General features: G+C 40.5%; 1 protein-coding gene and 1 long non-coding RNA gene across 7 annotated transcripts in view; one reads left to right on the forward strand and one right to left on the reverse strand.

The window, feature by feature from the left end:
- Nucleotides 1-3,014, reverse strand: part of mef2aa (myocyte enhancer factor 2aa) — a 197,366-nt gene extending 194,352 nt beyond the window's left edge. For 3 of the 6 annotated variants that reach the window (XM_063065928.1, XM_063065929.1, XM_063065927.1), the window contains exon 1: nt 2,403-2,824. The gene's annotated coding sequence lies outside the window, so the exon portion shown is untranslated. Of the gene's footprint in view, nt 1-2,402; nt 2,826-2,880 lie in introns of those variants that run through there. The other 3 variants (XM_063065922.1, XM_063065924.1, XM_063065930.1) reach the window with 3 other exon arrangements.
- Nucleotides 3,015-3,180: 166 nt separating this feature from the next.
- LOC134355673 (uncharacterized) lies at nt 3,181-19,466 on the forward strand. Its single transcript, XR_010020156.1, has 3 exons — nt 3,181-3,257; nt 15,335-15,404; nt 18,578-19,466. It is a non-coding gene; the product is annotated as an uncharacterized LOC134355673 (long non-coding RNA).
- The last annotated feature ends 1,223 nt before the right edge of the window (nt 19,467-20,689 follow it).

Here is a 20,689-nt window from a genome sequence, read left to right on the forward strand (position 1 = left end):
TTGTTTTGCAGCAACTCTTACTACAGAAGGACCAAAATAAAGCTTAGTTTTAAGTCAGTATCAATTCGTTGTAGATAAGAGCCTAAATTCTGACAGGAATTGGCAGCTACAAATCTCACCACAATGTACAATTCGGAAACCCCAGACGCAGGTGCAGAAAGTTAAATCTACTGCCAAGATGTGCAATAAAAGACACATGCTGTATTAGAAGTATATGAACTTCCCCATACCTATGCTAGTTCCATTGGCCATTACAACGATTTACTTAATACAGAAACCACATTTTCATCTGGCTTGAAAAGTATAATATATTCTGATTTGCACTCTGCCGTACTTCCTTGATAATGATTTTAAATATAATTTGTTGCTTAAGATAACTGAATCTGCCTGATGGCACAATCAAAATTGTATATTTCCTAAAATGATAAATTCATAACCCAACTTCAATTCCATGATCATTTCCAGTTGTTTAGAAAATACTTTCAAGTTCAAAGACTTAATATTTACACAAAATACATTCAGTACAGTAATGTACAAGTATTTATGCAGCACACACACTACTTGTCAGGACCTCCTAAAGCGTTCACAAGCTAAGCTACCCAGATACATCCAACCAAAGTGTAGGTAAATCAGTCACATGATATCTGTTCACCAAATCTAGAATTACAATACTTTTGAGACTCAAAATCATCTAGAAAATATCCTACTGTTGCCATGGCAATTCAAAACCAAATTTACAAACACTTTAATCTATATATTAAAAAATCAATTCAAAAAATCAGAAGTTAGTATCGCTAAACCTACAATTAAAATTGCTTGTATTACTGCAACTGTAGCCTTTTTTTAAAAAAATAAGGTGGACCAATTCCATATCAAACTTTCAGTTGTGAACCACTGGCATAATCCGCTATTCTGATAACTACTGACTTTGAATATTTTGACGGTGATAAATTATACAAAAAATCATTTAACCTGTGATATTCCATATTTTGAATTGCTATTTTTCCTTCCAACATCCAAGCCAATGACTTCCTACGGAACAGGATGCATGTGCAGATTAGTATACCAAATAGATCAAACCTTTACGTTTACAGAATTAATCTGTATATAAGCAGAATGCACTAGTTGCATCTCTTTGTGAGAAACATAATTCTAGATTTATTTAAATAAGTGCAAAAATTACTCTTATGGATAATAAACAAACTACATTCTTAATGTTCTCAGGAGCATTTAATTCAATGAGTCTGTTGACACCACAGTCTGAAAGTACAAGCAGCAACATATTTACATGATTTTTTCATGCTGTATGTCTAAATTCTTAATGTAATACAATGGAATCATTTATGGCAATGCAATTTACAATAGGTCAGAAAATGCAAGAATTTTTCTATAATGCTTTAGAACTGTTAAATAGTATCCAGCCAATTACACGTATGAAAATGTTATCTGAGCAGATATTTCCAATGTAATTTAATGCCAGTTAGCCCTAAAAAAGCTTTATGATTATTGTCTGTCAAGGAGCAATCGTACTAACTTTGATCAAGTTCACAATATTGTATTATATTACAAATGACAAAACAAATCTGTGCTACATCATGTTACAAGCGTGACCTTTAACAAGATTTACCACTGGACCATCCATCAAGAATCCAAAACAATCTTCAGTCTGTCCATTTTAAAACAGAAATCAATTAATGTTTTATTTAAAACTGCATTGATAGATGAAAAACTTGTTTTAGCAATCCTGAACACCAAGGACTGAAGATCACAGAATAATTAGCATATGCTAATAGGGAATATAGCGCAAAATAAACCGTTTAATGGCACTTTTAATACGTTGAAAGTCCAAGTCTTTAATGGAATTACATATAACTGAATCCCAACAATATAGCTTGATACAAAAACAATCACTGGCAAAACAAACTACTAGCCGTATTCACGTCTGGTACAAGAACTTCGCAATAAAATTAAATTCTCTATGACGACTCAACAGAACTGACAAGCTATTAAGTTACACAGGACATTCATCTCACTGCCAAATTACAATAACGTGATGTGGGAATTTATGAGGTCGTGTTTTGAAGTATTAACTGAATTAATGTCTTCAATGAGAACGTCCGACTCGCACGCGTAACTGAATGTTTTGGAAATTAGTTGGATTACTTCATAACAGGGTAATTTTCGCGTCTCCCTGAAGAATACATGACAGCCAACAGAACGATTCTACCCATTTACTGATCACGTAGATAGGGAATGTGGAACAGCACACTCACACAATCCTGAAACAGTCCCCCCAAATCAAGCGTATAGCTCTAAAAAGATGCAGGAGTAAAGATTCTGTTCCCACCCTTCCCCGCAAAAAAAAATAATCAGTAAATAGCAAGTAGTTTGGTTGAACTTACTGATTCCTGCCTCTTTGACGGCGACCCTGACAATTTTCCAAACTTTTAAACCTCTGAGTGTTCGCAGAAACAGCATTCACTTTCTCCTCAACTGTCAGAAAAATCCTTCAAGAGTAGGGGGGAAAATTAGACAAACATGCCAGAATATTTCCGGGTTAATATAGAAAAGAACTCGTTCCCACTGTAACATCACCTCGAGGATGAGCCCAAGGAGAGGGGCGGGGACCTGGGACGATATTCCCCTGCCAATTTATATTTCTTTAAAAATTAATAAAAAGAAATCAGTAGGTAAGCACTGTGAGGTATTATTCCCGCTGTTCTATATAGAGTCAGCCCCCCGAAGCTTTGATGCTGCGGTGCCTGTCATTACTCTGGGGCAGGAAAAGCAAATATCCACTCCAAACATGCTCCGGTTTCCCTGCCAAGCAGATACATTTGGGTGGCTGGGGGAAGCAGAAATGTTGCTATTTTTACTCACCAGTCAGAGGATACTGTATCAGCCGCGAAATGAATAATTGTATAAAAAAGATACAATGTTGCTATTTTTAGTCTCCCACATATAGACCAGCCCCTTCTCTTACAACAGCGGCGCTTCGCATCCTTCCGCCACCACGGGAAATGCCCCAAAATAAGACGCAGCCTCCGACTTATGTTTGTGTTTTAATGGGTAAACCATGATGTTAGACTTTTCATCAAACAGCCGATTCTTGGAGCTCGTTGACGACTTTGCCGGTGTTTGAAACACGGGATCTATTTTTTTTCTCCCAAGGCGAAGCACTGCGTAACAGAACGCAGCACCCTTTACTCTGCTCAGACGTCAAAGGCGAGCAGCTAATGGGAGTTCGCGCCACGGGGGTTGGTATTTTCACAAAGTGTCGCGCCGGATTGTTGTGCATTTTGTTGAAGAGGGAAATAATCAAATGGTTACCTCGTATTTTGGGCTTTGTTGAACTTATAAATGTTGCTTTTGTCCAGTTTAGACCAAAAAACATTTCCGGATCACAACTAAATTCTCCCCACCTGCAATTGACGTCATGAGTGAGGCAACCCAACTTGTTCCCTGGTAGCTTGAGTTGATTGACATCGCGACAGACCAATCATTTATGGACCTTTCCGAGGGGCGGGTTAAAAGGACGGAGAAAGCCAATGGGCGTAGGGCCTGGGTTGGGTGCCGGCGATTGACAATAAGGTTAGGTAGTTGGAGCAGCGCTGGAACCTGTCTCAGGAAGAGGGTGGGGTGGGTGCGGGTGACATGCATTCTTTCTATTTCGTTATTTAGTTCGTGTCGGGTTGTTTCCTGATGTTAGGTTATATTTCTATTCGCCTAGGTTTGGCGTGGGAGTGATGATTATGTTGTGGGCTCGTGTTGAGTCTCACAAGCGTCCGCAGTTCAGGCTTGATCTCTCATTGGGAGGCCGGAATTTTTCGTATTAAACCAAGTCAGCATTTTCCCAGTATCCTGACTGCTGAGAAACTTTAATATTTTGCCTCGAAAACTTTCAGTATCAAGTACCCTCTATTCCCCACCGCTTCGCCAAGACAGAACCCATAACGGGCAAAAAGACTTTTTATGAGTTGGATGGGTAGCATTGCTGGTCGATCTAGCTGCAAGTGGGTGGGTGGGTGGGGGTTGTTCTTTAAGGAACCGAAAAGGGAAAACGTGGAATAGCAGTTAAATTTCATTGTTAGCCTCGGGTTAAATGAAAGAAGGAAGTTTAACTGGTGAAGGTCTAGTTGAGATTTTTTTTAACATGTTCCAATCACATCAAGGCGCAAGCTGTCATCTGAAATAAAAAGGTATTCATTCATAAAGACAGTGCACAAAAGTAGACGCCAAAATTTATTATATCATCAAAAGGCGTAGTCACGTGCTAGATTTTAAGGAGCTTGAGAGTAGGGGTCTGTTTGGCAAGAACCTCCGGAACACGACAAAATTGGTAAAAAAAAACGGGTGGATTACAACAATTCGGGAGAGAAAAAACGGGGAGTTCTGGTGGGGCAAGTAGAGGTTAGATGCAAGACAATTTAAATATGGAAAGCAAGTCAAATTGGAATGAGGAGCAGCATAGATTAAGATGTTGAGAAAGTAAGGTTGGTGTCAAAAATAGAAGGTATTTTTGCTTGAAGTTTGCAGAATTGGATGTTTAGCGTGTTGTAGTTGAGTCGAAGATAATAGATTTATTTATGTAGAAGAATCTGGATGGAAGCTGACTACATTGTGCAGTGGTCTGGCCATTGATGGTGAAAGGTTGGAAGCTCTTGGGCTCAAAAGGTCTCAAAAGAAAGGTCTGTTACAGAGCTGTATGACACTGAAGGCTCAAGCATTTCAGTCTGAGATTCAGGAGAGACCAAAATTTGGTGATTTTGCTCTTCACGGCATTTGACTGGAGGAAATTTCATTTCCTATGAACTGACAACACAAGTGGTAAAAGAAAATCACCAATCTGCTGATCCTGCAAATACAAAACAAAAGCAGAAAATTCCCTGTAGGGTAAGCAGCGTCTCTGAAAAGAGAATAGGTTAATGTTTCAGATCTGGAGCCCTTCACCTGAACAAGTGGCAACACGTCTGATGGAATGATGGGATTTCAGTCATCGGTAAACCTGTCAAACCTGGTCCCAGTGTCATCTCAATGCCAAGAATAAAACTATTGGAACTGGTCCCTGTATCATCAAAATGCCATTAGTAATCCTACTGATTGGACTTGGTTCCTGTGAAATCGCAATGCCTTCAGAAGACCTATGGGAGCTGGCCCCTGTGTCATTGTAATGCCATGGTGGAGGCCAGTATGAGGAGAATGATTATTTATTTAGAGATACAGGACCTTCTAGCCCAATGAGCCCACACTACCCAATTATACCCATCTGACCAATTAACCTACTAACCAGTACATCTTTCAAATGTGGGAGGAACCTGGAGCAAACAATGGGAACCCATGTGGTCGAGGATGAACATAGAAACTTCTTATGGACGGCAGCAGAACTGAACTTGGATGGCGAGTGCTGCAATAGCGCTCAGCTACCGTGCCACCCCAAGTTTCTTGATACCTCGGAAGTAACAGAAGACAGGCTATAAAGGGAGCCATTCCTAAGCACGTTACTGATCCGAGCGGCAATCTCAATGAGGTGGGACAGTTGATAAGTGATAAACGAATGTGATGAGATCAATAATGTCACTCTGTGAATCAGATAATGTACGTCTTTAAAAGGTTTAAAAGCAGTATAACGTTGTGGCATTTTATTACTATAGTATGTTTGGAAAGCTAAATGAACATTTATAAATGTTTATTATACTTTATACTTTATTGTCACCAAACAATTGGTACTAGAACGTACAATCATCACAGCGATATTTGATTCTGCGCTTCACACTCTCTGGATTACAAATATTAAATATTAAAAATATTAAAAATAGTTAAAATTAGTAAATATTAAAATTTTAAATTATAAATCATAAATAGAAAATAGAAATATGGAAAGTAAGGTAGTGCAAAAAAACCTAGAGACAGGTCCGGATATTTGGAGGGTCCGGCCCAGATCCGGGTCAGGATCCGTTCAGCAGTCTTATCACAGTTGGAAAGAAGCTGTTCCCAAATCCGGCCGTACAAGTCTTCAAGCTCCTGAACCTTCTCCAGGAGGGAAGAGGGATGAAAAGTGTGTTGGCTGGGTGGGTCCTGTCCTTGATTATCCTGGCAGCACTGCTCCAACAGCGTGCGGTGTAAAGTGAGTCCACGGACAGAAGATTAGTTTGTGTGATGTGCTGCGCCGTGTTCACGATCTTCTACAGCTTCTTACGGTCTTGGACAGGACAACTTCCATACCAGGTTGTGATGCACCCTAGAAGAATGCTTTCTACGGTGCATCTATAAAAATTAATGAGGGTTTTAGGGGGCAGACCAAATTTCTTTAGCTTTCTCAGGAAGTAAAGGTGCTGGTGGGCCTTCTTGGCAGTGAACTCTGCTTGGTTGGACCAAGTCAGGTCATTTGTGATATTGACCCTGAGGAACTTAAAGCTTTTGACCTGTTCCACTTGCGCACCACCGATGTAAATGGGGTTGTGCGGTCCGCTACTCCTTCTGAAGTCAACAACCAATTCCTTCGTCTTGCTGATGTTGAGGGATAGGTTATTGTCTTCGCACCATGCCACCAGGTTCTTAATTTCCTCTCTGTACTCAAACTCATCATTACCCGAGATATGGCTTACAATTGTTGTGTCATCAGCAAACTTATATATTGAGTTTGATGGAAACTTGGCTACACAATCATGGGTGTACAGTGAGTACAGCAGGGGGCTGATTACACAGCCTTGTGGGGCACTGGTGCTCAGAGTGATTGTACAGGAGAGCTTGTCCCCTATTTTTACAGCCTGGGTCCTGTCTGTGAGGAAGTTGAAGATCCAGCTGCAGATCTGAGTGCTAAGGCCCAGGTTCTGGAGCTTAGGAATCAGTTTATTTGGAATGATGGTATTAAAGGCAGAGCTGTTCTCAATGAAAAGGAGCCTTATGTATGCGTCTTTATTCTCGAGGTGTTCTAAGGAGGAATGTATATCCAGAGAGATGGCATCTACCGTTGACCTGTTGCTCTGGTAGGCGAGTTGCAAAGTGTCGAGGTTGACCGGTAGGCTGTGGTTGATGTGTGCCAAAACCAATCTCTCGAAGCACTTCATAGCAATTGATGTCAGAGCCACAGGTCGATAGTCATTCAGGCATGCCACCTTGCTCTTCTTCGGCACTGGGATTATCGTTGCCTTCTTAAAACATGAGGGGATCTTAGACCGAAGCAAGGAGCAGTTGAAGATACCAGCAAACACTCCAGCTAGCTCACTTGCACAGGCCCGGAGAACCCGTCCCGGGACGCCATCGGGGCCTGTCGCCTTCCTTGGATTTATCTTCAGGAAGGCCCTTCTAGCGTCCTCCTTGGTGACGATGAATCTCGATGCCACCAGGTCCGGTTCATCTGGAGGGAGCGGGATGCTCCTCTTCTCTTCGAATCTTGTGTAGAATAAGATAAGTTCAACAGGAAGAGAAGCAGCACGGTTATTGATATTCCCAGCCTTTTCTTTGCGCCCAGTGATCTCATTTAGATCCTGCCATAGTCTACTGACATCCCTTTGGTTAGCCTGGGCTTCCAGCTTGGCTCGATATTGTCTCTTGGCACCCTTAATGGCTTTCCGGCATTCACACCTGGATTCCGTATAGCATCTGGTATCCCCGGACCTAAAAGCCGCAGCTCTAGCCTTTAAAAGGGACTTGACCTCATAATTCATCCAAGGTTTCCAGTTAGGGAATACCCGGATGGTCTTGCGAGACACATAGTCCTCCATGCATTTCCAGATAAAGTCCGTAACAGCTGAGGCATACTCATCGAGGTTAGCTGCTGAGTCCTTGAATACTGGCCAGTCCACCGATTCAAAGCAGTCATGGAGGACCTCATCCGTTTCCTCCGTCCAACGCGACACTACTTTTGACACCGTGACCTCCCGCTTCAGTTTCTGTTTGTAAGCCGGGAGGAGGAGTACGGCCTGATGGTCCGATTTTCTGAAGTGAGGTCGTGGGATGGTCCTTGACTGCTGTGTAGCAGTGGTCAAGTATATTCGGGCCTCTAATGGGGCAGGAGACATGTTGGTATAACTTTGGCAGCGCCTTTCTGAGTTTGGCCTGGTTAAACTTCCCAGTTGTAATGAGCAAAGCCTCCGGATACCTGATCTCAAGTTCACTGATGTTGGAATGCAGTATGTTCAGAGCACACTCCACGTCCACCTGGGGGGAATGTAGACCGCTGTCAGTATGACCGAGGTGAATTCCCGTGGCAGATAGTAGGGACGACACTTCACCGACAGGTGTTCCAGGTCCGGGCTGCAGGAGCTTGTCAGTGCCACTGTGTCTGAGCACCACGCAGTGTTGATCAGTAGGCAGACACCACCTCCCCTCGTCTTGCCCGAAGACGCCGTGCAGTCCATCCGATGGATCAAAAATCCCTCCGGTCGGATGGCGCAGTCGGGGGTGGCAGTGGAGAGTCAGATCTCGGTGAAACAGAATGCACAGCAGTTCTGCATCTCCCTGCAGTAGGTGAGTCTCCCTTTAAGATCATCCACCTTGTTCTCTATGGCTTGCACATTAGCTAGTAGGATGGTGGGCTTAGAGACCCTGAAGCCCCTCAGCTTCAATCTGACCAGCAGCCCAGCTCTTTTCCCACACTTCCTCGGTAGGTAGTGCATCTTTCCAGGTCTCCATCGATGCAGTGTGTTGTTGTCAGCTCTTTGATGTCGGCGGTTCGTGTTGTTGGGCACTCTGGGTCAGGCCGAGTAATGGGGGAGGTTCCGCTGCCACTTCCAGCTGCTGGGAAGCACCCCTACCAATGAAGGCAAGTATTCTTTACCATCTTATCCTCTTGCGTAGCCACTTTCAATGAACTATGGACCTGGGCCCCAAGATTCCTTTGTATCTCAATGTTCTTAAGGGGTCTACCATTAACTGCATAATTTCTCCTTTCACTTCTCAAAGGCAATACCTCACACTTCCCTGGATTAAACTCCATCTGCCACTTCTCTGTCCATATCTGCAATTGATGTATATCCTGCTGTATTTTTTGATGGACCTTTTTATTGTTCACAGCTCTGTCAATCTTGGTGTCTTTCAGAAACGCGCTAATCCACCCATCTAGATTATCCAAAACATTGCATTAATCCTTGCACAACAGCTCTGGTCATGAGCCTCCAGCCAGAATAATAGTCTTCAACTGCTGCTCTGTCTTCTTCAGCAAAACTTGCAATTCACCCCAGATCCCATGCACTTTTTATATCTGAATCAACATACCATGAGGTATTTTACGAATGCTTTCGAAGACTAGGTAATATCCACAGTCTTACCCTCTTCAAGTTTACATCTTTAGTCACATCCTCAAAAAATTTGAACAAGTTTGTAAGGCATGAGTGCTCTGTACAAAGCCATGCTGACAGTCTCTTAGCAGATCATGCCTTTCCAAATGTGCATATATGCAATTGCTCAGTATTCTTCAGTAGCCTCCTTATCATATAATCATAATTCCCTGGCTTATAATTACCTGAATTATCCCTATTTAATTTCTGGAACAAAAGTACAACAAATGCTACTCTCCAATAACTGGGACTTCACTTCCTGCTACTGTCCAAGATCTTTGCCCAAGCCCCAGGAATCTCCTCACTGGCTTCTTTCAATATTCTGGGACATATTGGATCAGGCCCTGAGGACTTGTGCTTTTCCAAAAATCCAGTATTACCTTCTCCTTGGTCTCAAAAGATCCCAGTGTATTAGCATGCCCTGTTCTGCTTTCACAATCCTCCAAATCCTTCTCCGCATTTAATATCTCTGCCACTTGCCCTGTCTCCAAGCACAGATTCTTTCCTTTATTTTTAAGTGAACCTACCCTCTTGATAGTTATCCTCTTATGAAAATGCCTTGGGATTCTCCTGGATCTTGCTCACCAGGGACATTTTATGGCACTTCTGGCATTTCTAATCGCCTTCTTGACCACTTTCCTGCTATCTTTATATTCTATAAGGGGCCAGCCTGAATCTGTCTTCCTGAATCTTATGTATGCTTCATTTTACTTCCTAACTAAATTTAGGTCTTCTCATTTTATCCAAGGTTCTTCTACCTTACCATCCTTGTGTTTGCTCTTTACCAGAACATGCCAATCCTGCTATCTGATCACTTGATCTTTAAACAGCTTCCACATGTCAGATATGGGCTTATCCGACAGCAGCAATTCCCAATCAGTACCCCTCAGTTCATATCTTATCCTGCTGTAATTTACCCTCTCCTAATTTTATCTTTAACCATAGTTATCTTAAAGCATAATGAGTTGTTGTCACTATTCTGAAAATCTTCATCCACTATTAACTCTATCACTCAAACCAGAATCACTATCTTTTTCCCTCTAGTTGACTCTCCAGATACTATTTTAAAAACCCCTCTCGGATATACTGAAAAATACCACCCCATCTAAGCCTCTTTTATTAAAGAAATATTCAAGGATTTATGAAGGCATATTCATCTTCAAGGACAGTTGTTCAATGTGGGGTTTGAGGTAAAGGCTTATGATGTCTGTTTTGAAAGGAAGTATATGAAAGGCATCTGGGACAGGAGCCATGAAGGTGTATTGGGTGATCTTGAGTCAAAGAACTGGAAGTTCAGTCATGTACAAGTTGGGCCCTGAGTGAATATGAGTGGAGACAAGTGAGAATTTAAGAAGATATTCTAAAAAATATATATGATACAGGTATCTGGAGATTAACATTTCACTTGCAGAAGAAGGTGATATAAATGGTAAAGTACATGATCTCCTGATTTGTTGTTAGATTTAACATTCGAAGTTCAAGAGATTAAGATTAGCTTTATTTGTCCCATGTACATTGAAACATATAATGAAATGTATTGTTTATGTCAACAACCAATACAATCTGAAATGTAGTGTCGCCATGCTTCTGGCACCAACATAGTATGCCCACAGCTTACTAACCATAAAACAAGTGTCTTTGAAATGTCGGAGGAAACCAGAGCACCCAGAGCAAACCCATCCAGTGGAGAGAATGTACAAACTCCTTACAGACAGTGGCAGGAAATAATTTCCGATCTCACAGTCGGCACTGTAAAGTGTAACGCTAACCACCACATTTTTGTTCTCCATGGTAACTCAGTATAGGTGTTCAGCTTTGACCACGGAGTGTGAATCCCTACACTACTTGCTGTGGCCCAGTCAGGAGCTGGTTAGAAAAGAAAAATCAAAGTGGAAATTAGATATTTCACAGATGGGATTGACTCTGATTGAACAGATTGATAACTGAAGCATTGGGGTAAATGGGAAGTCAGAGATGAGGCAGGTTGTAATTTGAAAGGGAAATTCGGTGGTCAAATGAATTCCAGGAATAAATTCGAAGTGTTGCTGGAAAGAAATGGAAGGATTTCTGTCAAGGGATATAAGGAAATAGTCAACTTTTTTTTAATATATGTGATTAAAACACCATGAATGGGAAAGCCAAGTAACGTGTGGTAGGGGGGTTGGATATGAACATAGGTGTGAGATCTTACAGTACGTGGAAAAAAATATTAGGTAAGTAGCCGAATAAGAGAAAGGAAATAGTGAACTAAAACAAATATTAAAGGCACTAGGACTGAATAAGTGCTTTATGCAGATTTTGGGGAGAAAATAAGTTAGACTGTCTCAGTAAGGAAATTAAGGAAGAGAACAAAGTGTAAGGTAGCAAAGTGAAAAGAAAACGTAAGAGGAATAGGTGAGGAAAAAAGTACTAGCTGGTCATAAAAACACAATAAATGTGAGTGTGATTTAGGAAGTGGTAAGAATTAATGAGATTCCAGCCATGGGCAAGATGCCATTACCCTTTAGCCAAGATATGATTGTCCAAATTCTTCATGTAATTAGAAATTTAATGTTTGAAAGTAAATGGGGAAACAACCCAATGGATTTTCCTTGTCCCCAGCCTCCTACCCAAATTCAGTTGGCTTGAGAGCCAAATCTATCAGCACTCTGAAAGCTCAACTTGGATAGGAAAGATTGGGCAGAAATTAGACCTCCAGGACCCATTGTTAGAATGTGTTATAGACTTTGATAGAAGCTAAATCTGGAACCAGGGCTCTAGCTCTTGGGAAAACAAATTTTATTTTGAATATCTTTTTATATATCTGGCATTCAGAATCATTTCAAAACTATTAAGAAACATTAAAAATAGGAGCAGAAAAGTTTAAAAGTTACTTGAATGCAAATTAAGGTACTTTGAATTTGTTAACAAAATTATAGTAAAGTAAAATAATGATACAGAAATTGGCCTTCCCTAGTGCACAGTCCAAGAATCCACAGTGAAAAGAACAGGGTCTATGCCAATGCGGCTGAGGCTAGCAAGACTGGGCTTACTGATGAACTCCAAATGGAGTCCAGTGACAGACTTGAGGGCAAATGAAGCTATCAATCTGTGATATATTTAAATTGGAATAGTTGAAGGCCAGTGGCCCCTTTGGAACCACCAGTTATTAACTTGCAAGATTCATACCAATGTTTTGAAAAGTGAACTTGTTCATTCAAGTTTGTTTCAACCTATCAGCAAGATGAACATAAACAAATGACCTGTTTATAAGTTTTAATTAGTGGACAGATTTGAAAGAACAATTTTTTGTTTCCTTGTTGACAGGATTTGTTTGGTTATTACTCAATAAACAAAGTGCAATACAACTATCATTCACCTTTCATGATGAATATCATCAGATGGGGTGCTCTACTGTGTAGGCGTTCATCATACCAATCAGCTGTCATTAAATACATACAGTAACATTACATAAATCTCAATGCATTTAGTAACTGAAGTTGAAACATAATCTCCTCTAGGTTTCATAAGTTAGGGTGTGAAAAACACTTTTGGCCCATTGAAGCTCAACTCAACCTTTATAGGATCCAGCTGCAGTTTGAATGCCCTCAGTGCTTTTTCCATTACACTCTGCCCAGCAGATTATACTAAACACATCACTCTTTGTGTGAAGAAGTTCTTGTTAATATGTGCTTTCAATTCTTCACTTTTAGATTTGCCCTTTGGCCTGACTTCAGAGGCTTAGTAACAGCTCTGGTTTTGTGTTTTGTCAGCCTTGAGTTCACATACCGGCTGTTGCAACTACAGAGTACATACTTACCAATTTTTATTTTTACATTACATCTTTGAAACAAAATATTTATAAAAAGTGAAGTGGGATGTCAGATAGAGGGATTTTTTTTTCAAATTTAATCTTGTAATGACCAGTTCTCTACAAAGAGACATTCACTTCATACTTCCGAGAACAAAAATATTACTATGAAGGTTAATGAGTTGTAGGAATAAGCCATTAGACCTGAACATTGACAGCTGCAGTTGTGTTTGGTTCCTATAATTTTACACAAGTTTTTGTACCTAGTCATATAACCTGTACACTGTTCGGTGCTTCAGAAATAATTTAAAAGAACAGAGGAGGAAGCTGTGGTTTCCAGTGAACTAATTGCTTAGCAGGGATTCTTTTCCTTTTTGCTAGGGATTGAACTTAGTACTTTACACTGACCTAAAATTTCTGAATTAAGTTCCAGTGCAATGTTCTCTCCTGTAGTGCAATGATGTAAATACAGTGCTCATTACAGGTACTGTGTTTATACACTAGTTAAATTAAACACTCTCTGAATCATATTTTGACTTGCATCCACGTTTAGTTCAGTTTCATTCCTGAGTGAAAGCAAGAATTCATTACAAGCTCTCAGTTTGTAAACATCCTTAGAGGGAGACAGAATGGTTCTGTTTAATTGTGGCATACCAGAAACTGCAATGTTAACCATTTCACTACTCAGAATGTAAAACCTGAACTGCAAAAGGTTTTGACATATAATATTGACTCATATTTTATTTAATTTTAAGTAAAATACATTAAAAATCATTGCAGTAATATCACAGTTATTCAGACATTTTGAAGCAGTTTGGGACTGGATCAAATTGAGTCCAAAAGCTCCCTGGATACAGCTGTAAATTGCAATTCATGGAAGAAACTCAAACAACAATTATTGGTAATGTGAAATAAATGCAGAAAATGCTGGCAATGAGGAATCCCAGATCTAAAACATCAGCCATTTGTCCTTCCATGGATGCTACCTGAGCTGCTAAGTATTTCAAAAATTTCTGTTTTTACTTCAAATTACAACTGATGTTATAAACATGAAGAATACAAAACAACGCAAGTGTTTTTGTGGGACCACTACACAGTCATAAAATAAAATGTAAAATCAGTTTCCAGGATCTGATATTAAATGTGTGTGGTGGAAGGGGAACGAAAAATGGAATACTGTAATGATTTTACTTTAGTGTGCATTAGAATTGTAATAAAATTTGCTATTTATTTAAAATACCAAATGCATCCAATAATGGACAATTAATGTCAGTGTCAAATATTTCATAATGTCAATGAAAGCCTAATAAGCATACAACTTTTGGGACTCTCCCTTACTTAACAGAGTGTAGTAAGCAAATGTACGGAACACTAGAAATGTAATTTATTTCGGCAGGCAGTATATTTGACACGCTTCTCAAACTGGTTTTCATGATAGCAGATATTGTGTATATTCTTACTTACAGGCACTATGTAAGAGTAATCCAGATGTTTTTCTGTGCAAGTTTGATAAGTGTCAGGAAATGTAGCAGAAGCTTGACCCAAATGTAGAGCAGTAGAGATACTGTAGCGGTGAGCAATTAGTTTAATAATAAACTGCAAAGTAACAAGCCACAAGGGGCTACAAAACAAGAGAGAATGGGTACTTAACACAACAAGGCAAGAAGATAACTGAAGGCTAGGAGCAACTGGTTGAGGTTGGTTGGTTTGAAGGCCCAACAAGGATTGTGGATGAGAGCTAGGTTTAAATAGGCTGCAGGTGATGAGTTGGAAACGAATGGCAGGTGACTCTGGTTAGCTGGTTGTAGATGGGAAAGTGCCTGCCTGTACAGACTTGACAGTAAGTAGGTTAACCAAGTTTATTATTATTTGGGTGAATAGATTTTATATGCCTAATTTTCATATGATAAACATGTTTTATTATAACAGATTGGACATCTATAAATTTGAACTGTAAAGGCTTGACTCCATTACAAATTCTCAGTGATGCTGTGATGGAATTTGGGGATAATGCTTAAATCTAAGTTTTCCTAACTTAAGCTCCAAATATGTTGAAAAGAAAAATTTGCATTTAATCACCTAAATGTAACTTTGAGAAATTAAATATTATTTTAAAGATTAGCTTTATATGTCAGATGTTAATGAAACATAGAGTAAAATGCATCATTAGCATCAAATCTAATTTGTGAGGGTTGTGTTGAGCTTCCAGCACCAACGTAGCATACCCACAACTCCCTCACCCTGAATATACATCTTTTAAATATAGGAGGAAACCGAAGCACCCAGAAGAAATCCACTTGGTCATGAGAGAATGTACAAACTCCTTACAGACAACGGTATGAATGATCTCACAGCTGGTGATGTAAAGCATTGTTCTATCCGCTTATGCTACCACGCTACCTGAATTACTCAAAGTGCTTCATTTCATTTTTCTTACTAAGTGTGGCTACTGTTTATAGAGGAGCAATAAGTTTGTGAAGGGCAAATCTTTACATTATAGGAATGAGAAGAAGAGCTAGATAATGAATTGGAATTCAAAATTCTAAAATAATAATCCTCTTGGGAGAATTATGAACGATCTTTGGTAGGAAAGATTTGGAGAAAAAAACAGTATTTGCACTAGCAGGGGAGAACTAGAGGCCATAAATATAAGGTAGTCACAAAGGAAATCAGCAGGAATTCAGGAAAAACTGTTTCACCCAGAAAGATATTAGGATATGGAATTCACAACCACATGTTGCTGAGACACATAACAAAGACACAATAAAAGGAAACCTTGATAAATACATTAGAGAGAAAAAATATCAGTTGGTCTGATAATTCAGCTTCAAACACAAATTTATAATTTATACACAGTTAACAGGATGTAAAATGGAATTTTCGGCACTGACACAGGCCATTCACTAATTCATTATGTGCTGGTATTTAAACTCTACTCAAACCTCTTACAACTTCTTCTATCTTTCCATTTTGTGCATCTCTGCTTATTAACCACTCTTTTTTTCCAAAAATGAACACTCTCTTGCTTATGCAGTTTCCACTAAATTCCTAAACACAATTCAACAATCAGAGACACGAGGAATTCTGCAGATGCTGGAAATTCAAGCAACATGCATCAAAGTTGCTGGTGAACGCAGCAGGCCAGGCAGCATCTCTAGGAAGAGGTACAGTCGATGTTTCGGGCCGAGACCCTTCGTCAGGACTAACTGAAAGAGGAGCTAGTAAGAGATTTGAAAGTGGGAGGGGGAGGGGGAGATCCAAAATGTTAGGAGAAGACAGTTAACTGTCCAGCTCTTGGCTCCGTCCCTCCCCCTCCTGTCTTCTCCTATCATTTTGGATCTCTCCCTCCCCCCCCCACTTTCAAATCTCTTACTAGCTCTTCTTTCAGTTAGTCTTGACGAAGGGTCTCGGCCCGAAACATCGACTGTACCTCTTCATAGAGATGCTGCCTGGCCTGCTGCGTTCACCAGCAACTTTGATGTGTGTTGGTCAACAATGAGAGCTAGCATTTCCGGAGCACACATCTCAGTCATGCCAGATGCATCAATATCTTAATCATTCACCCTCCTTCACTTCCATATACCATCTTTACATCTCACAACTTTCCCAATATCCTATCCCAATATTTCACAGAGTTCAAAGTATATATTCTTTCATTCCACCCAGATATTTTCCAACACTCAAGAACCAAAATATTTCAATCCCAACATGATTAAATAATGTCATCCTCCCAACCATTGTAATTCATTTCTTACCAAATTTCCCTTATCATTTTCCTTCATAAAATTAAATGTGCAGCTAATGTATACTCAGTGACCACTTTACTAGGTGCCCCCTGTATCAAATAAAGCAGCCACTGAGTATATGTTTGTGGTCTTTTGCTACTGTAGCCCATCTGCTACAAGGTCCAATGTGTTGTGCATTCACAGTTGGTCTTCTGCATATCACTGTTGTAATGCATGGTTATTTGAGCTACTGTTGCCTTTCTCTTAGCTTCTCTGGTCATTCTCCTCATTAGCAAGGAGTTTTTACCAATAGAATGCTGCTCGCTGGATTTTTAAAATTTGTTTTTTGCAACATTCTCTGTAAACTCTAGACTATCGTGCATGAAAATCCCAGAAGATCAACAGTTTCTGAGATACTCGAACCATCCTTTCTGGCACCAACAATCTTTATACGGTTAAAGTCACTGAGATCACATTTCTTCCCCATTCTGATGTTTGGTGTGAACAACAACTGAACCTCTTGACCATGGCTGCATGCTTTTATGTATTGAGTTGCTGCCACATGATTGGCTGATAGAAATTTTTATTTATTTAGCGATACAGCAGGAAGCAGGCACTTGCAGCCCTTCAAGCGGCGCCGCCCCAGCAACCACTGACAACCCCGATTTAATCATGACCAATCACAATGATTTACAATGACCAATTAGTCTACCCGGTATGTTCTTTGACTGTGGGAAGAAACTGGAGCTCCTGGGGAAAACACACGCATTCCACGGGGAGGACATATAGAGACTCCTTACAGCTGGTGTTGGATTCAAACTCTGAGCTCTGATGCCTTGAGCTGCAACAGTGTCGTGCTAGCTGCTGCCCTACCATGGTCGTCAGGGTATTTGCATTAACTTTCAGGTGTACCTAATAAAGTGACCACTGAGTTTATATTTAACCAATCATTATCTTTACTTGCTCCTTGGTCTTGCTGACATTGGGGTTCTTGAGACAGTCCTCACTGAGGGATCTGACATGGAGAGGGTCAGCAACTTTAAATTCTTCTTAAACTTTGACAAACTTTTATAAATGTGCGGTGTAAAGTATATCCACTGTTTGCATCGCAGCCTGGTATGAAAATACCAATGAATGGAAAATCCAACAAACAGTAGTGGTTATGGCCTGGTCCATCATAGGTAAAGCCCTTCCCACCACTGAGCACATCCACACAAAACGCTGTCGCAGGAGAGCAGCATCCATCATCAGGGACCCCCACCACCCAGGTCATGCTCTCTTCTCACTGCTGACCAGGAAAAAAGTACAAAAGCCTCAGGACTCACACCAACAGGTTCAGAATGGTTATTACCCCTCAAACATCAGTAGGGATAACTTCATTTGATGTAACTTCCCCATCACTGAACTGTTCCCACAACCTATGGATTCACTTTCAAGGACTCTTCATCTTATGTTCATGACATTTATTGTTTTTTTATTTATTATTATTTTTTTCTTTTATATTTGCACAGTTGTTGTCTTTTACACATTGGTTGTTTATTGGTCCTGTTGGGTGTGATCTTTCATTGATTCTATCATGGTTTTTGGATTTACTGAGTATGCATGCAAGAAAATGAACCTCAGGGTTGTATTTGGTAACAAATATGTACTTCGATCATAAATTTACTTTGAAGTTTGAACTTTACTTTTATTTAACAAATGTCGACACTGTAAATACAACTACAATGTTGACCATTTGCTGTTTCCCAGAAGTTGAAACTTCCATTTGCTGTTCGATTTTACAGCTGTGTAGACTTGCAGGTCAATCCGGAGAGCATTGAAGATCAACAATGTTGTGAGAGAATGTGGATCCCCAACCTTCCCAGAAAATCCTAGAGTTTCCAGGAATTTATCAGGAGCCATTACAAGAACCTGGGAGATTTTCAGTTGTTGCCATCTCAGTTGAATTGACATCAATTGGCAGCATTTATTGAAATTGAAAAAAATGCTCTTAGTCACTGTTGTCACAGGGCAAGGCAATTCTGTTTTTCTACCTCTTTGGTCCATAATCATACTTATTGGCTCAAAGACGTCAAGGGCTTAATGAAAACTAAAATTAATCTCTCTTGCCTCTCATAATTTTAAACACTGATTTTTTTTTAAAAAATCGTGTGACTATTTTACTGTTATCTTTTATACGCTTGCTATCTTGTATATGCTATATGTGCCTTGTGCTGTGTATGACTTTGTACTGTGATTTGCACCTTGGCCCTGGAGTAACAGTGTTTCATTTGGCTGTATTCATGGGTATTCATGTATGGTTGAATGACAATTAAACTTGGTGGACATGTGAAGTCTTAGGCAAGTTATCAAGCATTATCAGCAGTAAATTCCATGTGATATACTCTATCTACAACCAGATAATAGCACAGATAAAGAATGTAGAGAAGATTGCCAGGACTAGAAGGCCTGAATTATAGGCAGAGGCTGGCCAGGCTATATCTTTATTGTTTGAAACGTAGGAGAATGAAGGGTGGCCTTATAGAAACATAGAAACATAGAAAATAGGTGCAGGAGTAGGCCATTCGGCCCTTCGAGCCTGCACCGCCATTCATTATGATCATGGCTGATCATCCAACTCAGAACCCAGCCTTCCCTCCATACCCCCTGACCCCTGTAGCCACAAGGGCCATATCTAACTCCCTCTTAAACATAGCCAATGAACTGGCCTCAACAGTTTGCTGTGGCAGAGAATTCCACAGATTCACCACTCTCTGTGTGAAGAAGTTTTTCCTAATCTCGGTCCTAAAAGGCTTCCCCTCTATCCTCAAACTGTGACCCCTCGTTCTGGACCTCCCCAACATCGGGAACAATCTTCCCGCATCTAGCCTGTCCAATCCCTTTAGGATCTTATACGTTTCAATCAGATCCCCCCTCAATCTTCTAAATTCCAACGAGTACAAGCCCAGTTCATCCAGTCTTTCTTCATATGAAAGACCTGCCATCCCAGGAATCAATCTGGTGAAACTTCTTTGTACTCCCTCTATGGCAAAGATGTCTTTCCTCAGATTAGGGGACCAAAACTGCACACAATACCCCAGGTGTGGTCTCACCAAGGCCTTGTACAACTGCAGTAGTACCTCCCTGCTCCTGTACTCGAATCCTCTCGCTATAAATGCCAGCATACCGTTCGCCTTTTTCACCGCCTGCTGTACCTGCATGCCCACTTTCAATGACTGGTGTATAATGACACCCAGGTCTCGTTGCACCTCCCCTTTTCCTAATCGGCCACCATTCAGATAATAATCTGTTTTCCTATTTTTGCCACCAAAGTGGATAACTTCACATTTATCCACATTAAATTGCATCTGCCATGAGTTTGCCCACTCACCCAACCTATCCAAGTCACCCTGCATCCTCTTAGCATCCTCCTCACTGCTAACACTGCCACCCAGCTTCGTGTCATCCGCAAACTTGGAGATGCTGCATTTAATTCCCTCATCCAAGTCATTAATATATATTGTAAACAACTGGGGTCCCAGCACTGAGCCTTGTGGTACCCCACTAGTCACCGCCTGCCATTCTGAAAAGGTCCCGTTTATTCCCACTCTTTGCTTCCTGTCTGCTAACCAATTCTCCACCCACACCAATACCTTACCCCCAATACCGTGTGCTTTAAGTTTGCACACTAATCTCCTGTGTGGGACCTTGTCAAAAGCCTTTTGAAAATCCAAATATACCACATCCACTGGTTCTCCCCTATCCACTCTACTAGTTACATCCTCAAAAAATTCTATGAGATTCGTCAGACATGATTTTCCTTTCACAAATCCATGCTGACTTTGTCCGATCATTTCACCGCTTTCCAAATGTGCTGTTATCACATCCTTGATAACTGACTCCAGCAGTTTCCCCAC

This window comes from Mobula hypostoma, chromosome 13 (assembly GCF_963921235.1).
Source record: "Mobula hypostoma chromosome 13, sMobHyp1.1, whole genome shotgun sequence".
Classification (NCBI taxonomy): Eukaryota; Metazoa; Chordata; class Chondrichthyes; order Myliobatiformes; family Myliobatidae; genus Mobula; species Mobula hypostoma.